The sequence below is a fragment of the Octodon degus genome, unplaced genomic scaffold, assembly GCF_000260255.1.
Source record: "Octodon degus isolate 3935 unplaced genomic scaffold, OctDeg1.0 scaffold00443, whole genome shotgun sequence".
NCBI classification, from domain to species: Eukaryota; Metazoa; Chordata; class Mammalia; order Rodentia; family Octodontidae; genus Octodon; species Octodon degus.
The window spans coordinates 8,111-15,190 of record NW_004525019.1 but is presented as its reverse complement, the minus strand read 5'-3'; the positions used below and the strand labels follow the sequence as shown (position 1 = coordinate 15,190).

Genomic DNA, 7,080 nt, shown 5'->3' with positions numbered 1-7,080 from the left:
TTGTTGGGTGATTTCTTTATGATAGCCATTCTTTCTGGGGTGAGATGATATCTCAATGTGGTTTTAATTTGCATTTCATGAATGGGTAGCGACGTGGATCATTTTTTCATATATTATTCGCTTCTTTAATTTTTCCTCTGAGAAGTGTGTGTTCATCTCAGATGTCCATTTCTGGACTAGGTCTTTAAATTTTTGGGCCCAAGTGTTCTTTAGTTCTTTATAGATTGTAGAGAGCAGACCTTTGTCTTAGTACTTATTTGTCATATTTTCCAAATTTTTGGGTTGCCTTTTCACTTTGTTGGTAATTTCTTTTGACGTGAAAAAACTTCTCAGTAAGTGCAGGTCCCAGTTTTTCATTCTTTCAACTGTTTCCCGTGTGATTTGATTTCTGTCCATGAACTCTTTGCCTAGATTATATCTTCAAGAGTTCTCCTACTTTCTCTTCCAGGAGATTTAGTGTCTTTGCTTTAGTGTTTAGATCTTTAATCCATTTTGACTTTAGTTTAGTGCATGGTGATAGACCTGTTTCAAGTTTGAGTTTTCGGCATATAGAGACCCAGTTTATCCACCACCATTTGTTAAAGAGGCTATCTTTTGTCTAATGAGTATGTTTGGCCCCTTTGTCAAAGATAAGGTGGCTGAGTGTGTTCGTAGGAGACTTAGCGTCTTCTAATCTATTCCATTGATCCTCAGGTCTATTTTGATGCTAGTACCATGCTGATTTTAAAACAGAAACTTTGTAGTATAATTTCAAGTCAGGAATGGTAATGCCTCCTTCCTTGTCTTTATTGCCCATAATTGCCTTTGCTATTCTAGATCTTTTCTGGTTCCAGATAAATTTTAGAAATGATTTCTCTATGTCTGTGAGATATGTTGGTGGTAGTCTGATAGGGATTGCATTAAATCTGTACAAAAATTTTGGGAGTATGGCCATCTTCACAATGTTGGTTCTTCTTATCCAGAAGCATGGAATATCTTTCCATTTTATGAAATCCTCTATGATCTCTTTTTTAAGAGTACCATAATTTTCCTTGAAAAGATTTTTGACTTCTTTAGTTAGGTTAATTCCAAGGTATTTCATTTCCCTCGGTGCTATTGTAAAAGTTATTGTTTCTATAATTTCCCTCTAAGTGTGTTTGTTTTCTGTGTAGACGAATGCTAATGACTTTTGGGTATTGACTTTATAACCTGCTATGCTACTGAATTTCTGTACTAATTCAAGTAGCTTCTTGGTGGAGATTTTTGGGTCTTCCAAGTGAATATCATGTCATCTGCGAATAAAGATAATTTACCTTCTTCTTTGCCTATACTTATTCCTTTTATTTCTTTCTCTTTTCTAATGGCTGTAGCTAATGATTCCAGAACTATATTGAGTAGAAGTGTTGATAGATGTCATCCTTGTCTTGTACCAGATCTAAGAGTAAGAATTTCAGTTTTTCCCCATTTAGGATTATGTTAGCTGATGGGTTCTCATAAATGGCTTATATCAGATTGAATTAGAGGCCTTCTATTCCAATTTTCTAGGACTTTGAACATGAATGAGTGTTGGACTTTGTCAAAAGCCTTTTCTGCATCAATGGAGATAGTTATGTGGTTTTTAATTTTTGCTCTGTTGATATAGTGTATTACATTAATAGATTTTTAATATTGAACCATCCTTGCATCTCTGGGATGAAACCTACCTGGTCATGGTGTATGATCTTCTTGATTATTTGCTGTACTCTATTTACTAGTATTTTATTGAGGATTTTGGCATCTATGTTCATGAGGGAGATTGGCCTGCAGTTCTCTTTCTTAGTTGCATCTTTTCCTGGTTTCAGAATCAATATAATACTTGCCTCCATGAATGATTTTGGGAGGATTGCTTCATTTTCAATTTCCTGGAAGAGTTTGAGGAGTATAGGGACTACATTTTCTGTAAATATCCTGTAGAATTCAGCTGTGAGACCATCCTGACCTGGAGTTTTTTTGCCGATAGGTTTTTAATTACATCTCGTTTTTCATTGGATGTTATTGGGCTATTGAGAGTCATTATATCTTGTCGATTCAGTTGTGGTAATTTCTACTTTTCTAGGAATCTGTCCATTTCTTGTGTGTCTTCTACTCTGCGAGAATAAAGATTCTCAAAGTAGCTACTGATAATCTTCTGAATTTCCACTGAGTCTGAGGTAATTACACCCTTTTCATTCCTTATAGCTTGTATTTGATTTTTTTCTTTCCTCTGTTTGATGAGGTTAGATAGGGGCTTATTAATTTTATTTAATCTTTGAAGAACCTGCTTTTTCCTTTTTTAATACTTTGAATTGTTTTGTCTCAATTGAATTAATTTCTTCCTTAATCTTAGTGATTTTCTCCCATCTTTGGGTTCTGGGTTTGGTTTGCTCTTCCTTTTCTAGTTGTTGAAGGTGCAGCATTAGGGTAGTTATTTTTTCCATTTTGTTTTCCTAATGTGTGCGTTCACAGCTTTGAATTTCCCTCTGAGAACTGCTTTCATCTTATCCCATAAATTCCGATAGTTTGTGCTTGAATTTTCATTGAATTGTAGATATTGTTGAATTTCTTGTTTAATTTCATCTGTGACTCATTGGTTGCTCAGTGGGGTGTCATTTATTTTCCATGTATTTAAAGAATTTTTCTGGTTTCTTTTGTCATTTACTTCCAGTTTCATTGCATTGTGGTCAGATAATGTGCATGGGATAATTTCTGTTTTCTTGCATATACTTAAGCATGACTTATGGACCAGTATGTGGTCTATTTTAGAAAATGATCCATGTGCAGGTGAGAAAAATGTGTATTCAGCTGTGTTTGGGTGGAGCACTCTGTATATGTCCACCAAGTCCATTTGTTTCAAACTCTAATTCACTTCTGCTATTTCTTTGCTAAGTTTTTGTCTGGTTGACCAATCTTTTGGAGATAAGGGTGCGTTAAGCTCTCCTGTGAAAATTGTGGTATTGGATATTTGATTTTTCATGCCCACTAAGATTTGCTTTATATAGTTGTGTGCTCCCGTGTTTGGTGCATACATATTTATGAGTGTTATCTCTTCCTCTTGAATTTTTCCCCTAACCAGTATATAGTGGCCTTCTTTATTTCACTTGATCATTGTTGTTTTGAAGTTGAGACTGTCTGAGAATAGAATTGCTACTCCTTCTTTTTTCTGAGGTGCTGGGGCATGTAGTATTTTGTTCCATCCTTTGACTTTCAGCCTATTAATGTCTTTATGAGTTAAATGTGTTTCTTGTATACAGCATATTGTTGGATTTTGTTTCCTAATCCACTGTGCAGGTCTGTTTCTCTTAACTGGTGAATTAAGCCCATTTATATTAATGGTTAGAATTGAGGTGTATTGACTGATGGTTGCCATGTTATTTTCCTGTTATCGTTTACAACTTTTTCTCCTGTGTTTAATTGCTTACCCTTTTTAGTTGGTTGCTTCTGATCTCATTCGTGGAGTTCTGATCATTTGGTTCCTCTGTAGAACATCTTTCAGTAGGCTGTGTAAGGACGGCTTTGTCATCATGAAATTCTTTAGCTGCTGTTTGTCATGGAAGTATTTCACTTCTCCATCAAACTTGAAAGAGAGTTTTGCAGGGTATAGTAGTCTGAGCTTGATTTTGTTTTCGTAGAGGACCTGAAGAACTCTGCTCCATGCTCTTCTTGCCTGTCTGGTTTGTGAAGAAAAGTCGGCCGCAATTCTGATGGCTTTCTTTTGAAAGTGATCTGCTTCTTTTCTCTAGCGGAGTTCAGTAGATTATTCTTGTGCTGAATTTCTGGGATCTTGACTATTATATGTCTTGGTGTGTATTTCATTGGGTTGAGGTTCCTTTACATTCTGTATGCTTCACTTACCTGAATGTCAGATTGTTTCCTCATACTTGGGAAGTTTTCTGGTATTATTTCTGCCCATATTTTTTGATGTCATCTGTATTGACTCCTTCTTTGTCATTGATGCCTATTAGTCTCACATTGTTCATGTTTGCATCATCTTGTAGGTGATGGATTATTCTTTCCTGCATCCTCGTTGTTTTTAAGAGATCCTTTCTTACCTTTTCACTAGCTGCACCTGCATCTTCAAGATCTGAAACTCTGTCTTCACATTCACTTAAACGGTTTTGCAAGCTTGTGATTGAGAGTTTATTTTCCTCTATATGTCTTTGACTGTGCTTCATGCCATCTATTTCTTTTCTGAATTGCTCATTCAAGGAATCCGTCATTTTTCTAATCTCCTCTACTTTTTTATCAATATCTTCTTTAGAAGCAGTTATAAAATCTTTTCCTGCAGTGTTATTTTCAGATTGGTTTTCCTCCCTATCTTTCCGTAGTTGCTTCTTTACTTCACATGCTATGAGTTCTTAGAGTTGTTTTTTTATATCAGAAAATAATTGCGCTCTGATTCCCCCTATGTCTTTCTGCTGTTGCTTCTTTACTATCGACGCTATTAATTCATGCATTTGAGTCGAGCTATTGTGCTCTGCACTTGTTCTGGGTGGGCACTGAGATTCCTCCATATATTTCTGCATTTGATTCTTTAGTGCAGATGTTATTAATTCAGAGATTTCTTTTTTTATTTCCAATCTGAGGTCTTCTATCCCTTTCTTCACTTGTTTCTTTATTTCAGAAGTTGTTGATTCATTGCTTTCAGCTGTGTGATTCCCAATTTGTTCTGTATTAGTGTCCTCTGCACTTTTTCCTGATGGGGTTGGGTTCTGAGGTTGCATTTTATACCTTCTCGTCATTTTGTGTAGCATTATCTTCTGACCTTTGTTGTAGATCTTTGCTGTAGTTATAACCTTCGCACATACTGACGTTCAGGTGCAGCTCTACAAAGTTTGGACTTATCCAGCTGTGCCTGGCTTGGGTCTAGCTGCTGTGCTCAGCTCCTTCCCGCTGCTGCCCTTGAGGGTGAATATGTTGTGCCCCTGTGGCAAGATGTTCTACTCCTACACTAGCCGTGTGGATCTATCCTCTACACTCTCTGCAGGGATTGCAGCTGCAGCCTACACCCCTGGAATATATGCCAGGCCTGAGCTGTGCCTGGAGGGGGCAAGGTGGAGTAGGGGAGAGAGAATACTGTCCCTCGCCCTCACTTGTTCTGGGCTAGGACTGGCTCTTGGGGTTCCCAGTACGCGGCAGAAATTCCTACTCAGCAGTCGGGGTGGCCAAGGTGCTGCGGCGTGATTTGGGGAGTCCCAAGGGGTTGGAAGAGGGTCTGGTCCATGCTGGGCCAGGGCTGGGACTGGTTCCGCCAGCGCAGGCTTGCAGGAAGCTCTCCCACACCCTCACCAGTCCTGGGCTATGACTGGGTCTCTCTTGCTTTTTCTTACTCTTGAAAATAATGTCAAATTAAAATAAAATGAATTACTCCCTGCCTCTAAGCTACTAAAACTTATGAATTAACACCAGACATAGAATATATTAAATTTCACTAAGAAGTGACTAAAATATTCCCGGACACTTTGGCCAGCTCTATGTTCCAGTAAGTATCTGAGTATTGAATTTATTCAATGTTAATATTGCCATAAATAGCATTCTTTCTAAGTATTGAATGACCCTAAAATTCAACAGTTAAGGTTTCCCATATTTATATCTCTGGTCTGTACACCTGAAAGCAGAGATGCTAGAATGAAAGAATCAAATATTAAAAATCAAACCAGAATAGGCTAGGAGATGGCTCAATAGAACAAGCGCTTTCTTGGTAAGAGCAAGGGCCTGAGTTCAATCCCTGGTTCATAAAAAAAAATATCAGCCCAAAATTAGCATAAGATACTTAGGTATTAGAATTCCATCTAAAATATATCTTAGACTTCTTTCATTCCCATGACCTGCTTTCATGACTTTAACTCCCATACACAGGGCTTTGAACAATAAATCCATCTACCTAATTTGTGGTCCTTGTTCATATCTCAAGAACATGTACATCTCTTTAAGCTGTAGCTAATGTGTTGCACTCCAACCTACCCACTTAATGACCTTTATTTCCTTCACATTTTAAACTATTTATCCCTAAAATGTTCCATATGTCTCAATAAGATATTCTCAACCAGAATCATAATGAAGAAGCATTTGTACCTATCTGACAGTCTGCTCCAAGCTTCTGTGCAGCACAAAGGCAAAATAAATAGAACAAAATGGGAAAAAGAGATCACTAACTACAAGTAGCAGATGGGGAAGAAAAATATAATAAATGGAGTCAGAGGGAACTCACCTGATTACAGACAGGCTTGTACTTGAGTCCTGGATTTTCTAGGATCATTCTCAGCTGCCTGCAGTTAAAATTGAACACCCCAATGCACTTGCCAATCCAAGCTCCTTACATTTCTCCATAGCCTGGGGAGTAATAGATTGTTAAGAACTACTTGTACTATTATGTTCAAATCGATATACTTACTAGGAAGAACTATTAGAATAAACACTGTTGATACATGTTGCATATTGTTGTCCAGAAAGTAGCATTTGTTGCAAAATTAGAGCAAGATAGTGACACAGTAAAAAAAGATCGTATTCCATCCTAAGCAAAAGGAAGAAACCTTTACATGTGGAGAGAAGGATATACCAATCCCTATTTTCTTCAATTTTTCTTTTCTGTTTTTGTTACATTCCATTAAAGCATTGTTAGGAACTACTCCATCAAACTAGGCCCTGTTAAAGTATTAAATTCCTAGATCCAACCATGTGCAATACATTCTCACAGATGGAGATCAAACATGACTCTCTCTTCCTACTTCTGCCTCTGTGATTTGTCCTCCAAGGACTCACCATCCATGTATCACAGATATCCACTGTGTCAAATAATAGTTTTCCATGTTCATCTTTGGGTATAAAATCCTCACCAGACTCAAATAGAAATAGACAGTTTAGAGTTCCTAATGAATTTGTGCTTCCACAACTAGCTATTGAACAAGTGTCTTAGAGACTAGGATAATAGCTTTCATGAAGTATGTTATCAAAAGTTTAAATACTGATATTTATGGAATATTTTCTTTTAAAGCAGTAAGAACTGGCTTGTGTAGACAGGCTTCCTCTATTCATTTGGTTTTGCATGTTTGGTGAATGCTATTTTCCAAAGTCTAAGAGGGTCTC

The 7,080-nt window shown here is 37.2% G+C and overlaps 1 pseudogene; it reads right to left on the bottom strand.

Annotated features, from left to right (window-relative positions):
• LOC101583518 overlaps nt 1–7,080 on the bottom strand; it is a 160,886-nt pseudogene that overhangs the window by 153,096 nt on the left and 710 nt on the right.